At 52.5% G+C, this 26880-nt stretch overlaps 1 protein-coding gene across 1 annotated transcript in view; it reads right to left on the reverse strand.

Moving 5' to 3' along the window:
- UAP1L1 (UDP-N-acetylglucosamine pyrophosphorylase 1 like 1) overlaps positions 1–26880 on the reverse strand; it is a 292017-nt gene that overhangs the window by 152372 nt on the left and 112765 nt on the right. The window lies entirely within an intron of this gene.

A 26880-nucleotide genomic window follows, 5' to 3' on the forward strand; every position in this document is an offset into this window, starting at 1 on the left:
CCAATATGTTAAACTCTCTCAAATGCGAGACCTATTGCATTGCAAATGCTTGTTCTGGGTTGTGTGTGCTCTATGTAGTATTAAAAGCACCCAGATATATTTAGTATAACAGGTTAGAATCCATTTTACAATCTATCTTGCAATATCTGCTTTGGAAATTTCCTGCCCGCTGTAATACTGCATAGGCAACAAAAAGTTGAGTAGTTCTGTCAATATAGTACAGGAGTGCTCTTTTTAGGTCTCGCACCTGCAACAATCGCGAAGCGATGTTGCTGCAAGGCCTATTGTCGCCGGTTCTGCTTACAAGGAGCTAAGGGAGACAAAAGATGTGAACGCGCCGCATGCCGTAATCGGATCACCGGGTATGTCTGGCTACTCACCACTTCAGTAGACAGCGAGCTCGCCCTCCGCTGCTGCCGTGTCCTGTGCTAAAATCCGGCTCCCCGACCGCAGCCTCACTACACGCCTCTGAATCCCTGGCCAGCGAGTTCGCCCCACGCCGCTGCCCGCTCCCTGGCCACACACCGAGCAAGGTGTCTCTGCTCACTGCCGCTCTTCTCTCGCGGCCCGTGAGTCCAACCAACGCTGTTGCCGGTACTGCACACTCACAATAACAGTCCAGGAGTCTCATACCGGGTGGCGTGCTCCTGCCCCCACCACAGCTTATTTCACTCTGACGCTGCTCTTGCTTTTGGGCGGGTCGGGAGGTTTGCCCTCCCCGCCGTACACGTATGCCCCGCCCCAGTGCACCTCCCTCCCCTGGGATTTCACTTGTTTACAATAGCGATCGCTTGCGATCACTTTCACTGCTGTCTGAATGGAGGGAGGCGACGCTTCGTAATTATCACAATTCCTCCACCCAAGCCACCGCTTTCCCAAATCCCCACCCCTATCTGCGACTTTCATAGTGAGTTCGCTAGCGCCCCCTCCTGCTCACTCTGGAAAGCCATATAACACGTCTCTTTCTCACCGTCTACTGCCTGCCGAGCTGCCGCTCTCTGCATTTCCTTGAGCGATTCCAGCAGTTTGCAGGAAAACACGGCTGTTACATGCACTGATATTTTTAAAACACAGCCCCGTCAGACTGTCTGGGCCTCCAGAAGGAAACCGCGCAGCCAGGGCCGGCTGGATAACTGTATCCTTTACCTTCCATTGGCGATGAAAGATTCTGACTTACAGAAACTTTCCCATACATTGAACACATTTCTACATGTCCTGTTTCTTTGAAAACATATTGAAATATGTGTATTGAAAACGATTTATATTCTCAATACTTTCACGTGATTTTTGTATTCGGGCATTAAAAGAAAACCTGAAACATTGACATTTGAGTAGTGCTTGCACACCTCTAAAGAATTTGTACGTGCAGTGTGGGTGTGCTTGCGTCTGTGTGCTGGTGTGTGTGAGAGAAAGAATATGTTTTTAGCACTGCAAACCACTTATGACTTCAAAGCGCTGCAACAAAAGATGTTACAGTTAACCAACGCAATTCCCTGCAGACCAGATCTGCCCCGAGATTACATTTTCCAGAATCTGATACCAGAGCCTTTTGACTCCACCGGCCACAGAAGGACCCTTTAACCTCGCCAGCTGGAGAGATGCGGGGATCGCTCAATCTGATTGGACGAGAGACGGGCGCAGAACTCCAACTCAGTATTGTGGTTTGCGAAGCCGCTTAATTAACCCCAATCCCGCACAAATTGATGTAGGCCAGGTACAGAATCGAGCCCTGTGTGCCCCGTCCAGGAACAACAAGAGCGCAGGGCGGGAGTGCTCTGTGCAGCTGACGGCACCAGAGTATACTTACAACTGTCTCTTCTAGGGTAGGTAAAGTTGTGTCTCTATGCATGTAATTTCGATTTATAAGGCATGCACCGGAGAGGGACTGTCCGATTGGTAAATACGTGCATACACACATCATCATAGACCCACCGGTTCATAAACGTCCGGGTAGCAGGATAAGGTTGAACCCCATTGGTTTGGCATACTTATTTATTATTTATTTATACTACAGCGCGGTGGGTTCATGCACTGCCTGAGATCTGCTACCGACAGGTTCTGAAGCTTATCCCTGGGAGGCTGGCGGGGAGGATAATACCTGCTGGCAGAAGGGAATAGCGCCCACCGGCGCCAGTCGGCGCTAGGATGAACACTGCACGGTGTCATGGGTATCCCGCGGAATGTCCCCTCTCCAGCAGCGCGGGCCGATAGCGCCATTACCAGACCAGACTCATCACAGGCTCCCTGGAGCCGAGCCGCTGGTTATGGCTCTGAGGAGACAAAGTGCCTTCTGTGATTTTTTTTACTCTGCTCCACAATTACACAATTCACTAACATGTGCAGTAGTGGACTGATCACTACATTTCCTTGTGCCTCGCGTCCACTACCTGTGAAAAATCGATGCGGTTCGAAGCACTCCTACGCCAAGCACCATATCAAATAACTGTCAGACAGGACTTATTCTTCCTGTAGAGCTCTCTTGTTGGCTCTTAGTATGTCTCTCCCTGTCTCTTTCTCCATATTTCTCCTGTCTTGGCTCTGTCTTTCTTAGTGTCTGTCTCTCTTTTGCTTTCTCTCTTTCTATGCTTCTCTGCCTCCCTTTCTCTCATCTTTCTCTAGCCATCTGTCATTCTGACGCTCTCTCCTTATCTCTCCGCCTGTCTTTCTCTGCCACTTCCTGTCTGTCTTCTTTTTCCCTCTCTCTGTATCTTTGTGTATCCTTGTCTCTGACTTTCTATTTTCTCCCTATCTTTGACTTTCGTCCTGCTTTGCCTGTCTCTCATTACCTCTCTCTCTCTGTCCTTATCTGGAATTCCTAATTTCTGTCCCTGATTTTCTTTCTTTCTACATCTCCCTCCCGTTTATTTCTCTCTCTTCCATGCACCGAGCTATGGGTGTTCTTACTGTCCTGGACAAACTACAAATATTTGGTGCTAAGTGTTATTTTTATGGTGCACGTATAATGAACAAGCATTTGCAATGCAAAAGGTCTCACATTTGCGAGAGTTGAAGCTATTAGCATTGTAAATTGCAATGCCTTTTATTAATTTGTTTTGAAAACCTGCAAGCGGTGCATAAACACGCACTTTGTACCTATAATCCTTGATTACGAGAAGCAAGGCTGTAAGTAAAAGACTGCCAGCTTTGCTTCTCATAAGCAAGTACTATAAGTACAAAGTGCTTGTTTACGCACAGCTTGCAGGTTTTCAAATACTTAAATAAAAGGCATTGTCATTTACAATGCCAATAGCTCAAACTCTCGCAAATGCTAGACCCATTGCATTGCAAATGCTGGTTATATTTTGTTGTTGCGTTTTTATTAGCATTAAACAACAGTACATCTGTACAATGTAATCATCAGATTGTTTTGAGTGTTGCTTAACGAAGGTCATGGCCCGAGCCAAGAGACTGTTACAGATCAAAGCACATTCCTAACTCGCCCATGGTGAAAGACAAAAGGGCAACACATGATAACCATAGAGCTTAGGTCAGAAGTTACAATTCAGAAATCAGCAGATAAAACAATGGCAATGAACAGTGATCAAGGATCCTGCTGATCTGTGTAGGCTCAGTCAGGGGGAATCGAGTTGTTGGACAATTGGGCTTTGGGGGAGGTCGCTGGGGGCAGGTATTTTATTCTCCAGAGAAAGAGGCTCATATGGTTTTCAAAAGGTACATACGATCCTGGCATCTGTATATGATCCCCTCATACAACACCACTTTGTAAATCCCGATCAGTGACAAGTGGGCGAGTGTGGCGACCTACAGTGTCGCATGATGTAGACCTTGGCTGTAGTAAATGCAGAAGTCATTAGCCTGCACACGTGACCTCTGAGTTTAGGGAGAGGTCCAGAGACATGCAGCATGACCAGCATATGTGAGAGGGTCAGGGATAAGTTAATGGAATGGCAGAATCTGGAGCCGATTTGGAACCACAGCCAGAGCGCGCTCGGGCATTTGTAGAGAAAGCGTGTGATATCTCAGTCAGGGATGGTGCAGCAACAAAACTGCAAGTGGTGGAGAAGTCCCGAGGTCACAAGTTTACTGTGGGGTCAATACCAGTCTTAGACCATCTTAAAGAGGCAGAACTTCATTCGGGATTTATATCAGCCAGACTTTCTCCACATGCTTTCTACTAGGATCTGGATTTTTCTGGCTAGCACCATTGCCCTGCCAAACTAAGCTTCCATTTTACTGGTACTATGAAGGTGTTCAGGGTGGTGGTGGAAAGTAGCAAACCATTTTCTGTGAGAAGACAAGACCTTTGACTACCTTGAGGCCTGTCTTTGGCACTGCATCAGTCACAAGTTTCCAAGCAGCACACCACTTTAGTACCAATATGTTCTTAACCTGCAACCACCAAGAGAGTAACTTTAAGAGCTTTTTATGTAAATTCAGCATGCATTTTTAATTCCCAGATTGAAGGAACAACAACTGGCCATTTAAAAAAAGAATGTGTAGTCAGGCAAAAGGATCAACACGAAATCAGGTGTTAAACTCAGCTGAGCTGGAATCTCTCTGACATTAAGTTATGCAATTCTTAGAAAAAAACATTTTGGTTTGCAGATAATACTTCGTCTTCCATCAAATTCACTTCCGGAATACTGTTGTTCAAAACAGACTTCAGGTTGAAACACAGAAATTGGAACTAGTGGTGATGACTGGCGATTTTAAATATGAGCTATGTTCTATGCTGCTGCACAATAGGAATGGGAAAATATGAGCCTTTGAAGTCTGTTGGCACGTGCAGTCCACTTAAAAGTGGAAAAAGTGATGCAAAGCCAGCTACCCATTTGATCTGACTCTATTGCTATTTCGGGCCTGTACCTCTTTTTTTTGCTCAAAGTTTTGTAATGCTGATATTATAATGGGATACTAAACTCGGGGAAAAGCCGTTTTAAGTGATGATCCTCTAGAGTCTAGAACCCATTTCTCCTTTGCTACCTCTGCCATTCTCGAATATAGTGTCAGGTGTTTCCTCATATTCAGGCACTTGAAAGCGGAAGCAGAGGGGCGTGGCTTGGACGCAGATAGGGATGGCAGCGTGAGCCTGTAGCTCCGTGCCCGGTCCCGCAATTTCTCCTGATAAACCTCGCCTACGCGCCGATTGCAGCGAGGGCAATCTGCGCGGAACACCAGGGGTAGCGGAGGAGCATACTTTCGATGAAGCAGGAGGCCGAATGGTGTAATAAGAACCGATTTCGGAGTTGGAGGGGCTGCGTCCTGACTACAAGATGGCGGCAGCCCCGAGCTGAAGAGAATGAACAACGAGGTGCGAAGGACCGCGGCTGGGAAATAGTGAAGAAAAACATCTGAAGAAGTGAGCGGAGTGGGGTTCCTGCCACGCGTGGCTCAACGGATGAGGCTGCGATAAAGTGCACTCTCCGCCACTTCAGAGGACGGGGCACGGGAGGCGCAGGGTGGCATTGAATACTCTGATAAGACCCAAACTTGAAGGAGGGATGGCGGTTCATGGCCTGTCAATATGTGGTGATGGCTGCGGGAACGATCAAAGCGGTTACCTGCCTCCACTCTAGAATGCTACATGAGGGACTAGAGCCACTTACTACACTGAAAGAGAAATGGGAGGAAAGTACAGGCAAACCTATACCAGACACGGTCTGGGGACATATTCTGAAGAGGACATGGAAGGGTTGCAGAAATGCCCGCCTCCAGCAGGTGCATTTTTTTGTATTACATAGGGCCTATCTGACCCCGGGGAAGATCAGACGGTACTTCCGGGTACAAGACGCAGCGTGCCCGAGATGCTTAGCGCCTGAGGTAGAGCTTGATCATTTATTATGGGGTTGCCCGAAGTTAGGGACGTATTGGCCTGAGGTGGGGGAGCTTCTGAACGCAGTTACTGACCGCGAAGTGGAGTTTGACATGGCAACATGCCTACTGCTTTGGTTCCCTCACACGACCAGAACAAAAATTACAAGTAAATTTATTGACCTAGGACTCATATTAGCCCAGAGAGAGATTACCTGGCACTGGATATCCAAGGAGGGCCCATCAGTTAGGAGATGGATGAATGAGTTGCTGAAATGGTCCAGATGTGAAGGTGTGATTAGATTGTGGCAGGCCGCTAGGACCGATAACGATAAGAGCTTGGAGATGGCGAGGGCTTGGGAGACAATAGTGCAGGCTTTGAAAGACGGAGGATGAAGAGTAGAGGCATCCGGAGAGGGGGGTTCCATGGAGTATGTAAGAACGAATGCATAGAATCGTCAAGTGGCGAACTCTTGAGTCAGAACCTACAATTACAACCCACATCAGCAGCAGTTGGGGGGGGGGGGGGGGGGGGGGGGGTGACTAGGGATCCGCTGTAGCGACAGGAGGGGTGCCTGCGGAAGGGAATTGTGGCTACAAATGAAGGAAGAGGATATCCGGGCCAAGACGCTTTGTATACACATGGATTGGTTATCGATAGTCCCCGGAGAATACCACAACGGGAGGGCACTAGAATGGACCGAATAGTGCGGGCACTGATGCTACTGCCGTCACCCACAATGGGTGGCTGACTATAATTGGCTGTGAATTTGGGGGGGGGGGGGGTGGAGTATAAAATGCAGATACTAAATTATGTTGTTGACCAGACATCTCTATGAGATGGCCACCATGACATCTTTGCTGGAACGTACTGGTACGCCACCCAGCCTCCGGGATGTGGGCTGAATGGCTGTGTGCAATCTTATTAACGAGAATGTGCTTTAAGATGTCAAGAGTGAGGCGTGGCTTGGACGCCGATGGCCGCCTGAGAGCTCGGCTCCGGGACTGAGCCCGTGATTATCCTGTAAATCGGAGGCTGCGGGGCACCCCAACCCCCGCATTCTGTTGATCGGCCCGACGGAGACCCGCCGGGGCCCTTGGCGCAATCCGAACGAGTGGTGGCCCGGCGGAAAATCGAAGATTGTGGAACTGCGGAGTGCGACCCAACATGGCGCCCGAACTTAATTGTCCCCTTGGCCGGATCCATTAGACTGGAGGAGCATCTCTAGCAGCGGCGTGCCCCCTGCTTTTCCGTCTCCCAGTGATGTGAGGATCTGGACATCGGTCTGATCGGACTCTTTCAACGGGGATCTCACTTGGATGGGCAGATGCCCTCACTATAGTGGATCCCGCACGCGGACGCCTAGAGGTCCCGATAGTAGCCCCACTCCCTACACCGCACTTGGCTACTTTTTCCTGGCCGACCCACTTCCATGGGAGGCGCAACCCTTTGGCGCCGCAAATCATCCGGTGGAGTTGGTGACCCTCACTCCGGGACTTTATCAGCCGTACGGGCCTGCCCGGCCTGGCGACGATTGTCTCCGCCTCCTCCTCGGTGCCCTCAGACGACGTGGTGGTGGCGCGAGCCGAAGCTGAGAAGGTCCAACAGGCCCTGGAGACGGGGATCTCCGGCACTCGACCTGAGGCTCAGCAACCGGGAGAGTCATAGCCGGCGCCTGCACTCGGGGGCGCCTGCTCCTGGATCCGCACTGTGTGCTCCCGGCGACATGGGGAAACCTAGGAGAGCCAAGGGGACTACCCCAGCCGCCTCAGACTCGGAGACCCAGGACAAAGAGGAACGTGTGGACCCGGAGAGTTCTGGTGGTGCACCAATGCAGCAGCAATTTGACCGCGTCTTGGAGGCGATTGCGACCACGCGCTCGGCCCTCCAGCAGGACATTGCCCAGGTAGCAACGAGCCTAGGCCTCCTTAGAGCGGATCACGGCAAACTTTCGGACAGGGTCAAGGAAGTGGAGAGCTCGGTGAAAACCTTGGAGCCGGCGCAGCGAACCTTGGCCGCGACTATGAAGGATGCCCTGTCCCGGATTACGGCCCTGGAGCAGAGAGCGGAGGATGCGGAAGGCCGTAACAGGCGGAACAACATTCGTGTGGTGGGCCTGCCGGAAAAGATTGAGGATGGCGACATGGTGGCATACTTGGAAGCCTGGCTCCGAGACACGGTGGCCCCGGAGGGTGTATCCTCCTTCTACACCCTGGAGCGTGCCCATAGAGTCCCAGCGAGGCCCCCGCAACAGGGACGTGCCCCGCGACCGGTGGTGGCACGGTTATTGCACTTTCGAGACAGAGACCTCATCCTCAATGCCGCCAGACATAATGGTCAATTCAAAGTGGCGAACAGCCAGGTGAACATCTTCCCGGATTACACCTATGAAACTCAACGCAGACGGTTCTCCTTCCTGGCGGTCAAGCGCGAGCTCCGGAGCGAGGGCATCCAGTACTCGCTCCCATTTCCTGCGAGGCTCCGCATAATTGTCGATGACAAGACTCAGTTCTTTGATACCCCGGAGGATGTCTGTAACTGGCTTGAACTCTATAGAGCGGGGAAAGATGGCTTCGGCTCCTCATCTCAGCAGGCGGTGGAGCCGGAGCAGAGACGGCGGTCCAAAAGGATTCGGAGTCGCCGCGGCCGCTCAGGCGGACCCTCAACTGCGGAGACATCGACGGAGCGGAAGGGAGTACTAGAGGTGTTATCTGCGCTATCTGGCTCACGGGACGATGCCATTGAAGAAGAAGCGGACCCTGGTGACGAGGGGGTACCAACGGACTCCGAGGAATCGGTGACTGATAGCGTCCATACGCCGGTGATCACACCGAAATCGGTGGAGGACCTTCTGGATGGACAGGGTTAACGGGGTGAGCTACTTCCTTTTGGGTGGGGGCCCGGCATGGGGGTGGCGGATGCCGACAGTTGATGCTGACTCCCGGGGAAGGGGTGCCTTGTTTTGCCCCGAGGGTTTTTGGCACTGTTTCGGGCTTGCCTTAGTCCTGGTGGCCTGAGCATCGAGGGCCCACTGCCACCGCCCGGCCCGCACCTGGCCCTTAAGGCCTTCCTACGGTGGCGACCGCAGGATTAGTTGGGGACAGTGGGTTTTTGGAGGGTATGGTTTGGATGGGAACTAGATGGTGCTATTTGGGTCCTGTTCTTGGGAGGGTGGATGGGGGTTTGGTTCATATTTGGTTTGTTAACTTTTGGTTGGGGAAAATGGCCGCCATCAGTGCTGGGTTGATTGATGCCTTTTCTTTGTTGGGACCCAGATGGGGAGACTTTGCGAGAACGATGTGGGACAATGGCTGATGTTGCTAATCTGAAATGTATTACTTGGAACGTGCGGGGGCTTCATACCATGTCTAGGCGTCACAAAGTCCATGCTTATTTAGTGCGTAGGGGGGTACAAATGGCGCTGCTACAGGAGACCCATCTGAACAAGGCGGAAGGGGCGGCGCTACAGCGTAGATGGAGGGGGCAGGTCTTTTGCACTTCGTACTCCGCGTATGCCAGGGGGGCGCTGATTTGGGTTAGAGCTGGGGTTCCCTTCCAGGTCACAAAAACAGTGATAGATCCAGAGGGGCGATATGTGGCCATTTCGGGCACTTTGGGAGGGAGGGACCTAAACGTTTGCTGCGTGTACGCTCCCAATATAGACCAGACTGCCTTCCTTTCCAGGCTATCGGGCTCGTTGGCCCACTTCTTCTCCGGGCCCCTCCTGCTCGGTGGAGATTTCAACTCAGTAGTAGATGTGGACACTGACCGCTCGCATCCACCCCTCCCTGATTCTCCGGTTCGCCGTATGGCTAAGGGTCGTAGGGACTGGCAGATTCACTGGGGTCTAACGGATATCTGGAGGGCGCAACACCCCACAACTAGGGACTATTCCTACTTCTCGAGCCTCTATGAGTTGCACGTTAGACTGGACGGATTTCTTGGCTCACCTGAACTGGTTTCGGCAGCGGTCCGATCTGAATATTTGACCAGGACCATATCAGATCATAACCCCCTCCTGCTGGACCTTCGTTGGTTTCCCGGGATGCCTGCGGTGCCCACCTGGAAGTTGCGGCCCGAGATCCTTGAGGACAGTGTTTTCAGAGCGGACCTAGGCGATAAGATCTCGGAGTACTTTGCGTCCAGCGGAGGCACCGCGAGCTCGAGAGCGCTAGAGTGGGACGCTTTTAAGGTGGTGGTGAGGGGATACTGTATTTCTAAAAAGGTCGGCATGAGGCAAATTATCCTCGCCGACCTAGATACAGCGGACCGGAAGCTCCGCGAGTTGGAACTCCGCCGCCCCGGGCGCCCTGAATTACAGGGACGCACAGCGGAGGCGAAGGAGGCGGTGGCGGCGGAGGTCGAACGGCTGCGCTGCTTTGACTACAAGGCCTATACGGTTCGGTCCCTAGCAGAGGGGGATAGGTCGAGCGCGTTGCTGGCATGGCTAGCCAACCCTATGCGCCAGTCCTCATTGACGACGTCCATGCGCATGGCAGACGGGACTGTAGTATACACTCAACCTGAGATTCTGAGCTGCTACCTGCAATACTACGAACGTTTGTACCGCAGTCGCTCTGTCCGAGACCCTGATCTGCTTGATAATTATCTACGGCCTCTGGAGCTCCGAACAGTGGAGCAGGACGTGGCGAAAGCCCTGGGGTCCGACATAGAACTGGGAGAGATCCGTAGCGCCATTAAAAAGATGGCGAGGAATAAGACCCCGGGCCTGGACGGCCTTCCTGTGGAGTTCTATGCAGCTTATGCTGATCTCCTGGCCCCTAGGTTATTAATAGTATACAGAGAGGCTAAGAGGCTTGGGCGACTCCCAGGCTCGATGTGCGAGGCCTTGGTGGTTCCCCTCCTCAAGCCTGGAAGGGACTCATCCGACCCGGGGTCTTACCGTCCCTTATCAATGTTGACGGTTGACTATAAAACACTGAGCAGCATCTTGGCTTCGAGGCTGCTGGGGCACATGAGCTCCCTGGTACATGAAGACCAAGCTGGATTTATCCCCAGGCGTAACACGACCATGAACATTCGCAGGTTGTTCCGCTTGCTAGGAGAACCGCTCGTGGACGCCCCGTGCCCGGTTGTCTTATCGGTAGACTTAGAGAAGGCTTTTGACAGCCTGGAATGGGACTACCTTTGCACTGTGCTACGGAGGTTCGGCCTCGGTGAGGGTTTCATCAGGTGGACCACGGTCCTGTATGCCTCTGCATCGGCCAGGGTTCGGGCGGGACCGCTAATTTCCTCACAATATCCGGTGGAGAGGGGCACGAGGCAGGGATGTTCGTTATCCCCGCTTCTCTTTGCGCTGGCGGTGGAGCCACTCGCGCTGCATATCCGGTCGGGAGCCCATTATACTGGCCTGTGGACTCCTTCGGGTCCGCACTACATTTCGCTGTATGCAGACGACCTGCTGCTCTTCCTCGAGGACCCGTTCGCTGCCTTGCATGGAGCTGCGACGGCGCTCACGGAGTTTGGGGAGGTCTCGGGCCTCCGGGTAAATTGGACTAAGACCTGTCTTTTCCCGGTTCGCAAGGGCACCCCTAGCCCTGCTCTCAGTAGGGAGATTAGATGGGAACCCGACTGCTTTAAGTACCTGGGGGTGTACGTCTATCATGAACCGTCTGACCTCCTGGATGGGAACATTGCCCGCGGCACTCGAGCACTTCGGGGCAGTATGGACTTCTGGGCCACGCTACCGCTCTCGGTGGCAGGGCGGATCGCTTTGCTCAAAATGGTGGCGCTTCCCCGGTTGCTGTACTATTTCCGGACGCTACCGATCTGGGTCCCACCGGCCACGTTTCGCCTACTACGATCAATGATAGTCGGATTCCTCTGGGGCTCGGGCCGCCGACGGGTGGCCCTCAAGACCCTGATGAGGCCGAAGGTTGAGGGTGGGCTTGCGGTGCCGGACTTTGAAAAGTATTATTTGGCGGCGCAGCTCCAGACCTTCACCCAGGAGATCGCCCGGGAATTCCGGGGCCCAGAAGACAGAAGGGGTACGGGTATGGCCAGGCATGTTCTCTCCTTCATAGCGCTGCGACAACGTTTGGCCTTACAGGACTTGTCGCTTGAGGAGCGGACCGTTCGCATGTGTTGGAACCGAGCTCACGCCCAGGGCCACCTGAGGATACCGTATGCGCCCGAAATACCTTTGGGGATGCTGACGGCTTTGCCCCATGGCGGCGATTGGTCACGGTTGGCGAGCTGGGAGGACGCAGGCTTACAGCTGATAGGTGACCTCTACGAGGACGGGGCGCTATTGCCCTTTCAGGAGCTCATTGATCGCTTCGAGATTCCTCGCGGCGACTTTCTGTTGCACTCGGCCCTTGTCCGAGCGATCCAGGCACACTGGAAACGCGGGCAGGAGGAACCCCCTTTATCTCCGGTGTGCCAATACGTGATGATGTCTGCGGGGACGGTGAAGGCGGTCACTTGCCTCTACGGCAGACTAATCAATGAGGGGCTGGCTCCCCTCACGACTCTGAGAACCCGTTGGGAGGAGGATATTGGCAGGGAGATCCCGGAGACGACCTGGTCCCAACTGGTGCGGCGAGCCTGGAAGGGCACACGCCACGCCCGCTTTCAACTGGTCCACTACTACGTGCTCCATAGAGCATATCTGACCCCGGTGAAAATCAGGCGATATTTTGCTACGAGTTCGGCGGACTGCCCCAGATGCCCGGCCCAGGAGGCGGACCTTCTCCACATGTTATGGGCCTGCCCGGGATTGTCCTCCTATTGGGTAGAAGTGGGGAAGACCCTGGAGGAGGTGACGGGAAGATCCTTATCGTTTGACGCGGCGGTGGGACTCCTGCACTGGTTCCCTCATACCCCCAAGAACAAAATATCTAGCAAGTTCATCGATTTGGGGCTGCTCCTTGCTAAACGAGAGGTGACCAGGAACTGGAAGGCACGAGCTGGTCCGACAGGAGGCCGGTGGTACAGCGAACTTTTGAAGTGGGCAGCGGGGGAGAGCACACTGAGATACCAGCTAGCTTGGAGGCAGCGTAATGAGAAGGCACAGGAGGCAGCGCTAGAGTGGGAGACGTTAGTGCAGGCCCTTAGGGATTATTGCGCCCCCAGAGAATCTGAAAGTGAGGAAGCAGCTCGCCCCAAGTCCCGATAGACGATTGCACTTTTCAGCTCTGTTGCTTTCCCCATGGGTCCTTTCGCAGATCCTGTTGCGGTTGTTACCGTGCACTGATGGCGGGGTTGGGTAGGGTTTACTTTGGTTCATAGCGTTTTGAAGGTGGGGTTTTCTTTCTGGGTTTTGTAGGCTTGTTTGGAAAAGCAGATGACGGACAGTGGATCATCCGGACCAGCTTCGCCTTCCTGCTGAGCCCCCATTGAATTTCGCCGCCCGACCCCAGGGTTGTGGGCTGAATGGCTGTGTACGAGAACTACTGCTGGGGGACGGAGGGTTGAGTTTCATTGATTTTGCTTGTTCTATAATGCTGGTCGATTATGTAACGATTTACTGATTCCTGCAATAAAAATATATTAAAAAAAAAAAAAAAAAAAATAGATGTCAAGAGTGAGAAGGTTGACCTACTTTGATGCTTTGTTTATAACTCTGCAATAAAAACATATTTAAAAGGAGGAGGTGAACAATCTCCATGGGCTGCCTATGGCTCTTAACCATGCCACATAATTTGCTGTGCTAAACCTCTTTTCTCAGACCAGCCTTCAATCTTTCATTTCTTGTCCTTGAAGAGATTTGTGAACGTTTCAGTAGAGTCCCAGAAAGACCTGTCCGCTTTCTAGAAGGTCTGAATGGTGTGCATCCCTGAGAACTCTGGACCAAGTAGCATAAACCTACTTCTCCAGTGAGTACATATTGCAAATGCTACTTACCAGTATGCATCTGTTCTTGGCATGTAGGACTGCTGACATTCATATCTGTGCATAGATCGCCGCCTAGTGTTGGGTCCGGATGATTGCACATTGTTTTCCTGGAAGAGTCTTCGAAGTATCACGAGATAGGTGGCTCCTCCCCTGGACTACAGTGCGCATGGGCATCGCCTCCATCCCCAGATTGTTTTTAGCCATTGGCAGAGATGGAGTGAAGTATGTGAGTGATGACCATGCTATGAGCATATATACGTATGAATACTGCAGCTGCTACAGGCGCCGGGGAGGAGGGTGGGCGATATGAATGTCAGCAGCCCTACATGCCAAGAACAGATGCATACTGGTAAGTAGCATTTGCAGTTCGAGGCATGTGGGCTGCTGAATTCATATCTGTGCATAGAATACATAGCAGTCCCTCCATTAGCGGCGGCCGCCCGTGCCAGCTGCAGCAGTCTGAAAAAGTGTTTTGAGAACAGCCTGACCAACAGCTGCCTGCTGTTTGGAGTGCACGTCTACACAGTAATGTTTAGTGAAAGTATGTGTGGTAGACCATGTGGCTGCTCTACAAATGTCTTCTAAGGGAATGTTACCTAGGAAAGCCATAGAGGCTCCCAACTTCCTGGTGGAGTGGGCTCTTGGTGGGATAGTGAGAGTGCGTTTAGCTTTAGCTTAACAGATTTGAATGCATTTCACAATCCACCTAGCGATCCCAGCTTTGGAGATAGCGTTTCCCTTGTGGTGTGAGGCAAAAGCAACGAAAAGCTGCTTAGTTTTGCGAAAATCTTTTGTCCTGTCCACATAGTACATCAAGGCTCTTTTAACGTCAAGGGTGTGGAGCATCCGCTCCGCCAGCGTCTCTGGGTTTTGGAAAAACACTGGCAACTCAATTGTCTGGTTCATATGGAATTGAGACACAACCTTGGGTAAGAATTTAGGGTTAGTGCGGAGCACAACCCTGTTAGCATGCACTTGGAAGAAAGGTTCCTGGATGGTGAGCGCCTGCAACTCGCTAACCCTCCGTAGCGATGTAATTGCTACTAAGAAAGCCACCTTCCAAGTCAGAAATTGAAGCTCACAAGAGTGCAGTGGCTCGAAGGGAGGACCCATCAGTCTTGTAAGAACCACATTGAGGTTCCATTCTGGAGCTGGTGGGGTCCTTGGCGGAATGACTCTCTTGAGTCCTTCCAGAAAAGCCTTGATAGCAGGGACCTTAAAAAGTGACAGGTGTCTGTTCTGGAGGTATGCTGCCATAGCAGACAGGTGAATGCGGATGGAAGAGTAAGCCAAATTGCATTGATACAGGTGGAACAGATAACAAATGATGTTCTGAATTGAAGCATCTAGCGGGTCAATATTGTGGTTAACACAGTAAATGACAAATCTCTTCCATTTAGCCGCATAACAAGCTCTAGTAGTGGGCTTCCTTGCCTCCCGAATGATGTTCATGCAATCGGGAGGAAGATTGAGGTAGCCAAACTCTAGGACTTCAGGAGCCAGATCGCCAGGTTGAGCTGTTGCGGATCTGGGTGCTGAATGTCGCCATGGCTCTGCGTCAGAAGGCTGGGAGTGAGATGAAGCCTTTGATGCGGTACCATGGAGAGTTCCAGAAACGTGGTGTACCACGGCTGGCGAGCCCACTTTGGAGCAACCAGGATGAGAGTCATCGAGTGCTGCCTGAGCTTGCGTGCCACCAGCGGTATCAGAGGTGCTGGGGGAAAAGCGTACGCAAATCTGCCTGACCAGTTCATCAACATCGCATTGCCCTGTGATTGCGGGTGTGGGAACCTGGCGGCGAAGCTTTGGCATTTTGCGTTCTCCTTTGTGGCGAACAGGTCTATCTCTGGATGACCCCACCTTTGGAAGTACGGTTGGAGTACTGATGGATGTATCTCCCACTCGTGCATTTGATGACTGTGCCTGTTGAGCAGGTCCGCCATCTGGTTGTCTTTGCCCGGGAGATGCTCCGCCATGAGGAAGATGTTCCTCTGAATGGCCCACTTCCACATGCTCTGAGCCAGATGAGACAGCTGCGGAGAGTGTGTGCCTCCCTGCTTCTGAATGTAGTACATGGCTGTCATGTTGTCCGTCCGGATCAACACGACCTTGTTGCACAGATGTACTTTGAACGCCTTTAAGGCCATGAAGATTGCCATCAGTTCCAACACATTGATGTGCATCTTCCTTTGCTGTAGTGTACATAGTCCCTGCACCGTGTACTGGAGTACATGCGCTCCCCATCCCTGGAGAGAAGCGTCCGTCGTCAGGATAATCTGTGGCACAGGCTCTTGGAACGGTCGGCCCTTGCAAAGGTTTTGTGGATTCCACCAATGCAGAGAGTTGTATGCCCGACCGCTCACCAACACTAGGTCTGTCAGTTGCCCATGAGCCTGAGTCCACTGACGTGCCAGGCACTCCTGAAGCGGACGCATATGTAGTCTCGCGTGCGGGACAATGGAGATGCAGAAGGCCATCATGCCTATCAACTGCATGAACACCTTCGCTGGAAGCGAGTGTTGAGGTCTGAACCGTTGGATCAGCGTTTGGATACTGGCGATTCTCACTGAATTCGGCTGCGCAGTGGCTGCCAGAGTGTTTATTGTCGCGCCCAGATACTGTCGTACATGGGCGGGCTGGAGATGGGATTTCGGGTAGTTCAGAGAGAATCCCAGATCGTGCAGGAGATGAATGGTGCGGGACACGTGGTCGGCGCACTGTTGTTCTGTTTTTGCCTGAATGAGCCAGTCGTCCAGGTAAGGGTAGACGTGGACGTTCTGGCGTCGCAGATGCGCCGCCACAGTCGCCAGGCACTTCGTAAAGACCCTTGGCGCTGTGGTGACCCCGAACGGCAGAACCCTGAACTGGTAGTGCTGGTCTTGGATCGTGAATCTGAGATACTTTCTGTGGGAAGGATGCAGGGGGATATGAAAGTATGCATCCTTTAGATCCAACGTAGCCAGGAAGTCCCCCTGTCGAAGCAGAGGGAGTAACTGCTGCAACGTGAGCATATGGAAATGCTCCGAGAGAATGTACCAGTTGAGGGGCCTGAGGTCCAGGATGGGCCGCAGGGAACCGTCCTTTTTGGGGATTAGAAAGTACAGAGAGTAAACCCCTGTACCCCTTTCCTGCAGTGGGACGAGCTCTATTGCCCCTTTTTGCAGCATGACCTGAACCTCCTGCTGCAACAAGAGCAAGTGCTCGCCGGACATAGGACGGTTTCTTGGGGGTATGTTCGGTGGAGTGGATGTAAGTTCCAGACAGTAACCGTACTGGATAAGAGACTTGACCCACCTGTCCGTGGTGATGGATTTCCACGCGGGCAGGAACTGCTGGAGTCTCCCCCCGACTGGTGTTGTATGGTCGGGGGGCAGTGACAAGGCGTCACTGCTTGTTGGCGGCGGTGGACCTGGAGCTGTTGTTTCCACGTCCCCTGCCCTTGATGTTGTTGCCTCTGTAGCCACCTCTACCCTTATTGGTGTATGAGGTTTGGGAACTGCTCTTGTAGTACTGGGTGGATTGCGATGCCTTACCCCTTGAGGTGCCTCTGGTATTGGAGCGGCGAAAGGAACCGCCCCGAAACTGCTGAGACTGGAGGGCCCCCATGGACTTAGCAGTGTCTGTATCTTTTTTCATTTTCTCAAGCGTCGCACCCACTTCAGGGCCAAACAAATGGTCAGGATTAACCGTCTGGTTCAGGATGGTCGTTTGTATATCAGGTTTAAACCCTGAAATCCTAAGCCATGCGTGCCTTCTGAGCAACACACTAGTGTTGATTGCCCTGGAGGCCGTATCAGCCACATCTAGCGCACATTTAATGGAAGCGTTTGTGATGAGCTTTCCCTCTTGAATTAACATTTCCCCTGCCTCCTTGTACTGGTTAGGCAAGTGCTGCAGCAGTGCTTCTAAGGTGTCATAATGAGCCCTATCGTAGCGTGCGAGTAGGGCCTGCGTGTTCGAGATGCGCCAAATGTTAGCTGCCTGTGCAGCAATCCTTTTCCCTGATGCCTCAAATATTTTTGACTCTTTGTCTGGGGGAGGAGCGTCACCAGTGGTCTGTGAGTTCGCCCTCTTGCGAGCGTTGGACACAACCAAAGAGTCCAGTGGCAAGTGTCCCTTGATATATGTTGGATCCGAGGGCGCTGCCTTATATTTTTTATCAATGCGTGGATTGATGACACGCGCCCGAGTGGGCTCCTTGAAGACCTCCTGCGCGTGCTTGAGCACTCCCTTGAGCATTGGTAAAGTTTTGATTGACTTTTCGGCTACAGAGAAAGTGTCAAATAAGAAGTCCACATCCACAGGGTCGGAGTGCAGCTCGACATCGTGGTTAGCCGCAGCTCTCTCGATCAACGCGTTGAAGGCAGCAGAGTCCTCCGTTGGTGAAGTCTTCGCCGCAAAGAGTTGCGGTTCCTGACCCGACTGCGGGTCGTCAGGGTCGCCTCCGGCAGACCAAGGTTCATGTTCCTCCTCCGGATCCGAGTACGCCGGATAATTGTACTCTACCTCCTCCTCGTCGCCATCCCCCGCGTTGGAGTGAGTCGGGGAACGCGGCAGGTCACTCGGAGACGCCGGCGCCAAAGGTGCTAAAGTACCCGCAGAGTCCTTCTTATTCTTGAGAGGAATGCGATAGTGTTCTAACACCGGCTCCGTTGTGATTTTCCTTATGAGGAGGGACAGTTTCCAGGTATTGGCGTCGATGATGACTTCACGACGTTCTTCCTCCGCGAGCGTCTGGAGCCGAGGCTTAGCCACCACCGGAGACAGTTTGGGCGTCGACACCTCCTTGGAGGGCACTCCAGGTACCTGCTTCGAAGCGAAGGCCTTCGGCGTTGACTTCGGCGGCAGGGTGAAGCGGATAGGCGCTTGTGCCTTCGGCGGCTTCTGCGTGGGCTTCGACCCGCCAGCTTCAGGGTCGGGAAGCTCCGCGACCTTCCGAATCCGCTGCAGGGACTCGTCGACTTTCTTCGAAAGGGCTGGAGAGGGAGCGACCGCCTCTCGTGATTTCCCTGACCTGGGAGTAGTGTCGGCGAGAGGCACCGTCTTCGGAGTCGATGCGGTACCGTCCTTGGCTCCGACGGCCGGAGCCGGGGAAGGCAGAGCTTTGGGATCGCCTTGACGCTTCTTTGAAGCCTTCTTCGGGTCATCGACCGCGACCATCTTCGGCGCCGACGCAGCCGCGTCGGACGACTTCGCCTTCGGCACCGACCCTGAGGCCTTTGGGTCGGCCATCTTGGCTGGACTGTTCATGTTGGCCATTTTGAATTTCTTTGCTTTTGACGCCTCTAGAGCCTTCAGCACTGCTTTCACTTTCGGTTTCGAAACCGGAGGCGTTGAACCCGAGGGCTTCACTTTCGTTTTTGGAAATGTGAGTGGCACCTCCAAAATGTCCGTGGCCGGGCCCGTAGGCGGGGCTGCTGGACTTATAACTTGGTCCTGGGTAAGGCCCGAAGGCGATCCCTCGACCTGGGCCGCAGGAAGGGGGTCGACCCCCGAGTCAGTCCGGGGATGCTCCTCCTCCGAGCTATCAGCCACGGTGCCAATGGCCGTATCGTCGTCCCCTACCTCGTCGCCGGCTTCGTCAAACTCCTCGTCTCCTGCGTCGTAGGCCTCCCCCTCGGACGCAGGGCTAGAGTCCAAAACCTGTTGGACATTGTCGCTTCCGACGTCTTCTTCGAAGATGTCCTCCGGCGGGGGCGCAGACAGTTTGGCCTGGAGTCTCGCAGCCCGACGAATCTTGAGGGTCTTCTTGCACCGGAACTTCGAGCAGGCCATACATCTGGCCTCGTCGTGGTCCGGCGAGAGACAAGTGTTGCACACTGGGTGCACATCGAGGTGCGAGTATTTCTGGTTGCAAACCGGGCACCGTTTAAACGGAGTCCGTTCCATGTCTGGAGCGTTGTGTAGGCCCGTCCGCGCCGACAGCACGCGGAAGGGCAGCGAGAGTTCGGAGCTGAAGAAAACAGTAAACCCGAACGAAAACGATACCGGCGCCAAGCCTAAAGACCTTTTGGTCTCGAGTTAAGAGAGTTAACAACTAACGGTTCCGACAGAGGGAACCGACACACATCCGAACCCAATGGCGGAAAAAAACAATCTGGGGATGGAGGCGATGCCCATGCGCACTGTAGTCCAGGGGAGGAGCCACCTATCTTGTGATACTTCGAAGACTCTTCCAGGACAACAATGTGCAATCATCCGGACCCAACACTAGGCGGCGATCTATGCACAGATATGAATTCAGCAGCCCACATGCCTCAAACACTTACTTTGCATAATAAAAGAGTTGCCCTGGAGTCCTGTACAGTATTCTTGCTTCAGCTTGTAAGGGACACTCTAAAAACCCCTGCACCAATGGAACTAAACGTTTGCAAGAAACTGTAGAACTTTCAAACATAACCAAGGTCTGCACCTGAGGAATTGAGTTAATATTAGGTTTTGAGGCCGACCAGTTTAGACTTTCACTGAACAAAATGGTGTGGACCAGTAAATTAGGAGTGCCTGCCTGAAGAGCGGGCTTGAACTCTGGTCTCTTGTAGAGGACATTTCAGATCTGCAAGTAGGTCTTGTAGATGCCCTTGAGTGGGATCTCTCTTGGATAGTGCTCCCATTTTCTGTTACCTCATTTTGAATGAATCTGCCCTTATGCTTATGGCTGTTGGACAAGAGGGGGTCAGGCTTGGAAATTCCACCACTAACCTAGGACTAGGTTTTGCAAGTCAGACGAGGAGCCGGATTAATGACTAACCAGTGTTAAGGCTAAAGGGTCTTCTTCAGCTCTACAAGTAAATGCAGTGCCTTGTTTTTGGTCCTTGGACTTAATAACAGAGCATTCAACACAGAGTACAAAACTGATGCCCATGGCGAGGATGCCATGATTTTGAGAAAGTCAGCACCAAGGGTCTTAATGTGAAGGGTTCGAAGTATTGCGAGAGAGACAATGGCATGTTAGTTCAGGGGGAGAAATGGAGGTATCATAACGAGTTTCAACAATTCAGGAGGCTAACACGTCCCCACAGCCTCAGATGGGAATGCATTTTTCCCATAATTTCCAAACAGACCAAGCTTGGTCCACAGGTGAGTCCTCTAGCTCTGCTTCTTAATAGCATACAGTTACAAATGTCGCAAGCAGAATAAAACAGCGACAGTATGAATGACAAAAATACATAGTACATTTGGTTATCCAGCTGTCAATTCTAACTCAGAAGGCACAGTTTATTTGCGAAAAATTACAAATTTCTGAATATGCAAGTAAAAAACTAAAACATGAAGGCCTGTTTTGAGGAAATAATGACAAAATAGTGTTGCTAATGCTTAGGAAACTTCACACCAGTGCTAAATAATCAACTTTCTCTAACTGACGTTGTCCTACAATCTAGATTATTGCAGTGAGTAAAGGAGTGTCAAATTGATTTCTAATGGTTTAGCGGTCTGATGCAATTTCCAGTGTTGTGTCCTTAAAGTGGTTGTCAGTCAGTTGTTTATGGAGAACAGTTGTAATTAATTATTGGGGGGGAATTAAGAAACCATTGGCATTAATGAATATGCTACTTACCAGTATGCATCTGTTCTTGGCATGTAGGGCTGCTGACATTCATATCTGTGCATAGATCGCCGCCTAGTGTTGGGTCCGGATGATTGCACATTGTTGTCCTGGAAGAGTCTTCGAAGTATCACTAGATAGGTAGCTCCTCCCCTGGACTACAGTGCGCATGGGCATCGACTCCATCCCCAGATTGTTTTTAGCCATTGTGGCCAAGATGGAGTGAAACTCAGTGAATGATGACCATGCTATGAGTATATGTGAATACTGCAGCTGCTACAGGCGCCGGGGAGGAGGGCGGGCGATATGAATGTCAGCAGCCCTACATGCCAAGAACAGATGCATACTGGTAAGTAGCATATTCGGTTCGAAGCATGTGGGCTGCTGAATTCATATCTGTGCATAGAATACATAGCAGTCCCACCATTAGCGGCGGCCGCCCGTGCCAGCTCCAGCAGTTTGGAAAAGTGTTTTGAGAACACTGCTGTTTGGAGTGCACATCAACACAATAATGCTTAGTAAATGTGTGTGTGGTAGACCATGTGGCTGCTCTACATATGTCTTCCAAAGGAATGTTTCCAAGGAATGCCATAGAGGCCCCCAACTTTCTGGTGGAGTGGGCTCTTGGTGGAATGGTAAGAGTACGTTTTGCTTTCAGATAGCAGATCTGGATACATTTAACAATCCACCTAGCAATACCAGCCTTGGAAATAGGGTTACCTTTGTGGTGTGGTGCAAAGGCGACAAAGAGTTGCGTAGTTTTCCTAAAATCCTTGGTCCTATCGATGTAATACATCAGAGCCCTCTTAACGTCAAGGGTATGGAGCATCCGCTCCGCCAGAGACTCAGGATTTTGAAACAAAACAGGTAATTCGATTGTTTGGTTGATATGAAATTGAGACACAACCTTGGGTAGAAACTTAGGGTTAGTGCGAAGCACCACCCTGTTGGAATGAATTTGAATAAATGGCTCTTGGATAGTGAGGGCTTGCAATTCACTAACCCTCCTCAGCGATGTAATTGCTATGAGGAAAGCCACTTTCCACGTCAAGAACTGAATCTCGCAGGAATGCAGTGGTTCAAAGGGAGGACCCATCAGCCTGGTAAGGACCACATTGAGGTTCCACTCAGGAGCTGGTGGAGTCCGTGGCGGACTGACTCGTTTGAGCCCTTCCAGAAAAGCCTTAATGGCAGGCACCCTGAAGAGGGAAAGGTGCTGCCTATTTTGGAGATAAGCGTCCATTGCAGACAGATGAATGCGAATGGAAGCATAGGCCAGATTACACTTGTACAGATGGAAAAGGTAACAGATAATGTTTTGAATAGAAGCATCCAGCGGGTTAATGTGGTGCTCCGCACAATAAATGACAAACCGCTTCCATTTTGCCGCATAGCATGCTCTGGTGGTGGGCTTTTTTGCCTCCCGAATGATGTCCATACAGTCGGAAGGTAAGTGTAGGTAGCCGAATTCTAGGACTTTAGGAGCCAGATCGCCAGGTTGAGCTGTTGCTGATCCGGGTGCTAAATGTCGCCATGGCTCTGCGTCAGAAGGCTGGGTGTGAGATGGAGCCTTTGATGCAGTACCACGGACAGTTCTAGAAACGTGGTGTACCACGGTTGGCGAGCCCACGTTGGAGCAACCAGGATGAGAGTCATCGAGTGCTGCCTGAGCTTGCGTGCCACCAGCGGTATCAGAGGTGCTCGGGGAAAAGCGTACGCAAATTTGCCTGACCAGTTCATCCATATCGCATTGCCCTGCGACTGTGGGTGTGGGAACCTGGCGGCGAAGCTTTGGCATTTTGCGTTCTCCCTTGTGGCGAAGAGGTCGATCTCTGGATGACCCCACCTTCGGAAGTACGGTTGGAGAACTGATGGATGTATCTCACACTCGTGCATCTGGTGGCTGTGCCTGCTGAGCAGGTCCGCCATCTGATTGTCTTTGCCCGGGAGGTGCTCTGCCATGAGGAAGATGTTCCTCTGAATGGCCCACTTCCACATGCTCTGAGCCAGATGAGACAGCTGCGGAGAGTGTGTTCCTCCCTGCTTTTGAATGTAGTACATTGCCGTCATGTTGTCCGTCCGGATCAACACGACCTTGTTGCACAGATGTACTTTGAAGGCTTTTAGTGCCATGAAGATTGCCATCAGTTCCAGAACATTGATGTGCATCTTCCCTTGTTGATGCGTCCATAGTCCCTGCACAGTGTACTGGAGTACATGCGCTCCCCATCCCTGGAGAGAAGCGTCCGTCGTCAGGATGATCTGTGGCACAGGCTCCTGGAACGGTCGGCCCTTGCAAAGGTTTCGTGGATTCCACCAATGCAGAGAGTTGTATGCCCGACCGCTCACCAACACTAAGTCTTTCAACTGCCCGTGAGCCTGAGTCCAATGACGTGCTAAGCACTCCTGAAGCGGACGCATATGTAGTCTCGCGTGCGGGACAATGGAGATGCAGGAGGCCATCATGCCTATCAACTGCACGAACACTCTTGCTGGAAGCGAGTGTTGAGGTCTGAATTTCAGGATCAGCGATTGGATTCTGCTGACTCACTGAATTCGGCTGTGCTGTCGCCGCCAGAGTGTCTATGGTCGCACCCAGATACTGCCGTATGTGGCGGGCTGGAGGTGGGATTTTGGGTAATTCAGTGAGAATCCCAGATCGTGCAGGAGTGAATGGTGTGGGACACGTGGGCGGCACACTGCTAGGCTGACTTCGCTTGGATGAGCCAGTAGCCCAGATAGGGGTAGACGTGGATGTTAGTCTCCTTAGATGTGCCGCCACCGTCGCCAGGCACTTCGTGAACACCCTGGGTGCCGTGGTGACACCGGAAGGCAAAACCCTGAACTGGTAGTGCTGGTTTTGTATGGTGAACCTGAGGTATTTCCTGTGTGAAGGATGTAGTGGAATGTGAAAGTACGCATCCTTTAAGTCTAAAGTTGCGAGAAAGTCCCCCTGCTGGAGCAACGGGAGCACTTGCTGCAGGGTCAGCATATGGAAGTGCTCCGACAGGATGTAGAAGTTTAGGGGCCTGAGATCCAGGATGGGCCTGAGGGACCCGTCCTTCTTTGGAATTAGGAAGTACAGGGAGTAAACTCCTGTGCCTCTTTCCTGCATAGGCACGAGCTCTATTGCCCCTTTTTGCAGCACGACGTTGACCTCCTGCTGCAATAAGTGCAAGTGCTCGTCCGACATAGGACGGTGCCTTGGGGGTATGTTGGGTGGAGTGGATGTTAACTCCAGACAATAACCAAATTGGATAAGTTTTCTGACCAACCTGTCCGTGGTGATGGACTTCCACACGAGCAGGAACTGCTGGAGTCTACCCCCGACCGGTGTTATGTGGTTGGGGGGCAGTGCCAAGGCGTCACTGTTTGCTGGCGGTAGAGGACCTGGAGCTGTTGTTGCCACGTCCTCTGCCTTTGGCGCTGTTGCCGCGATATCCACCCCGACTCTTGTTGGTATAAGAAGTCTGGGTGTTGCCCTTGTAGAATTGCGCGGACTGTGAAAGCTGACCCCGTGAGGTGCCTCTGGTATACGAAAGGACCCACCCCGAAACTGTTGGGACTGCAAGGCACCCATGGATTTTGCAGTGTCAGTGTCCTTTTTCATTTTCTTGAGGGTGGTGTCAACCTCCGGGCCAAACAGGTGATCTGGGTTGACCGTTTTAGTTCAAGATGGTGGTTTGAATGTCAGGCTTGAAACCAGAGATTCTTAGCCAGGCATGTCTCCGAAGCATAACACTGGTGTTAATGGCTCGCGCAGCGGTATCAGCTGCGTCCAGAGCGCACTTAATGGAAGCGTTGGAGATCAGCTTCCCCTCTTGGATTAGCATCTCCGCCCCTTCCTTGTATTGATCAGGCAGGTGTTGCAAAAGGGTCTCTAGGGTATCATAGTGCGCCCTGTCATAACGCGCCAGAAGCGCCTGTGTGTTTGAGATGCGCCATATGTTGGCTGCCTGAGCAGCTACCCTCTTTCCCGAAGCCTCAAAGACCTTGGATTCTTTGTCTGGGGGAGGAGCATCACCCGTAGTCTGAGAATTGGCCCTCTTCCGGGCATTCGAGACGACCAGGGAGTCCAGAGGCAACAGTCCTTTAATGTAAGTTGGATCAGTAGGCGCCGCTTTGTATTTTTTGTCAATCCTTGGGTTGATGACTCTCGCCCTGGTAGGTTCTTTAAAGACCTCAGCAGCATGCTTCAAAACTCCTTTAAGCATTGACAGAGTTTTTACAGTCTTATCGGACACAGAAAAGGTGTCAAAGAGGAAATCCACATCCACAGGGTCAGCATGCAGCTGGACATTGTGATTGGCAGCGGCCCGTTCAATGAGGGCATTGAAAGCAGCAGAGTCCTCAGTAGGTGAAGTCTTAGCAGAGAAGAGTTGAGGGTCTTGTTCTGAATGAGGATCCCCAGGGTCACCACCAGCTGACCAGGGTTCAGTTGTATCTTCTGGGTCTGTGTAGACCGGATAGCTATATTCAACCTCCTCATCGCCCTCACCAGCGTCCACATCGGAGTAAGTCGGCGAGACCTCATGAATTGGTGGTGAAAGGGGCTCCACCAAGGCTGGAGTACCAGCAGAGTCCATTTTCTTTTTGAGGGGGATTTTGTAAGACTCCAATTGAGGTTCTGTGGTGATTTTCCTCTTCAGAACGGAAAGCCTGCCCGTTTCGGCGTCGATGAAATGTTCTTGACGCCCCTCCTCCGAGGGTTGTCGAGGCCGCGGGCCGTGGACCATCAACGCCGCCTTCGGCGTCGAAGAGACCTTTTCGGGCACGTCAGCCCCCGGCCTAAGAGCGAAAGCCTTCCGCGCCGTCTTAGGCGGCAAGGTAAAGAGGATCGGCGTGGAGGCCTTAGCCGGTTTCTTCAGAGGCTTGGCAGGCGGAGGGTCCTTCGGCTCGACCGCCGCGGCGCCGTCCCTAATGCGCTGCAGGGACTCAGTGACCTTTTTTGTGAAAGCGGCAGATGGACGTGCCGGTTCCACGGAGTCCTTCGAGGAGGGTTTTGGAGTTGAGTCCTTCGAGGTTACCTTCGGAGTCGACTCACGTGGCGCAGCGCCCTTGGCCTGGTCGTGTGGAAGCGGGGCAGAGAGGCCTTTCGGGTCATCGGACCGCCTCTTCGGGTCGCCAAGAGACTTCCTGGTGTCGTCGACAGCCTTCTTTTGCTCGACCAGAGCCTTGCCGGCGTCGACCGTCTTCGGCGCCGATGCGCCAGCGCCGAACACCTTCACCTTAGTCTTCGGTGCGGTAGCCTTAGGCTCGGCAACCTTGACTTGGCCTTTCGGCTCGACGGCCATTTTAGTTTTCTTCGGCGCCGAGGCCTCAGAAGTCTTCGATCCGACTAATGCGATGCGCACTTTCGGTTTCGATACCTGCCCCTGCGCAGTATCTGGTGTCGAGACCGTAGATTTCACATTCGGTTTCGTTTTCACCGGGAGTGACTCGTTAATGTCCGTGGCCGGGCCCGAAGGCGGGGCTGAGGAACTGATATCAAGGTCTTGGGTAAGGCCCGAAGGCGATCCCTCGACCTGGGCCTTATAGACAGGCACGGTCAGTTTGAGGGAGCTCCTCGTCCGAGCTATCCTCCATGGCCCAGAGGGCCCCGTCGTCGTCTCCTACCTCCTAGACGACATCTTCGCTTTCGAAAACCTCGGCATCCGCGTCGTAGTCTTCTTCGATGTCCGACGCGGGGTTTGATTCCGAGACGTCC

The sequence above is a fragment of the Lissotriton vulgaris genome, chromosome 5 (genome assembly GCF_964263255.1).
Source record: "Lissotriton vulgaris chromosome 5, aLisVul1.2, whole genome shotgun sequence".
Taxonomy (NCBI): Eukaryota; Metazoa; Chordata; class Amphibia; order Caudata; family Salamandridae; genus Lissotriton; species Lissotriton vulgaris.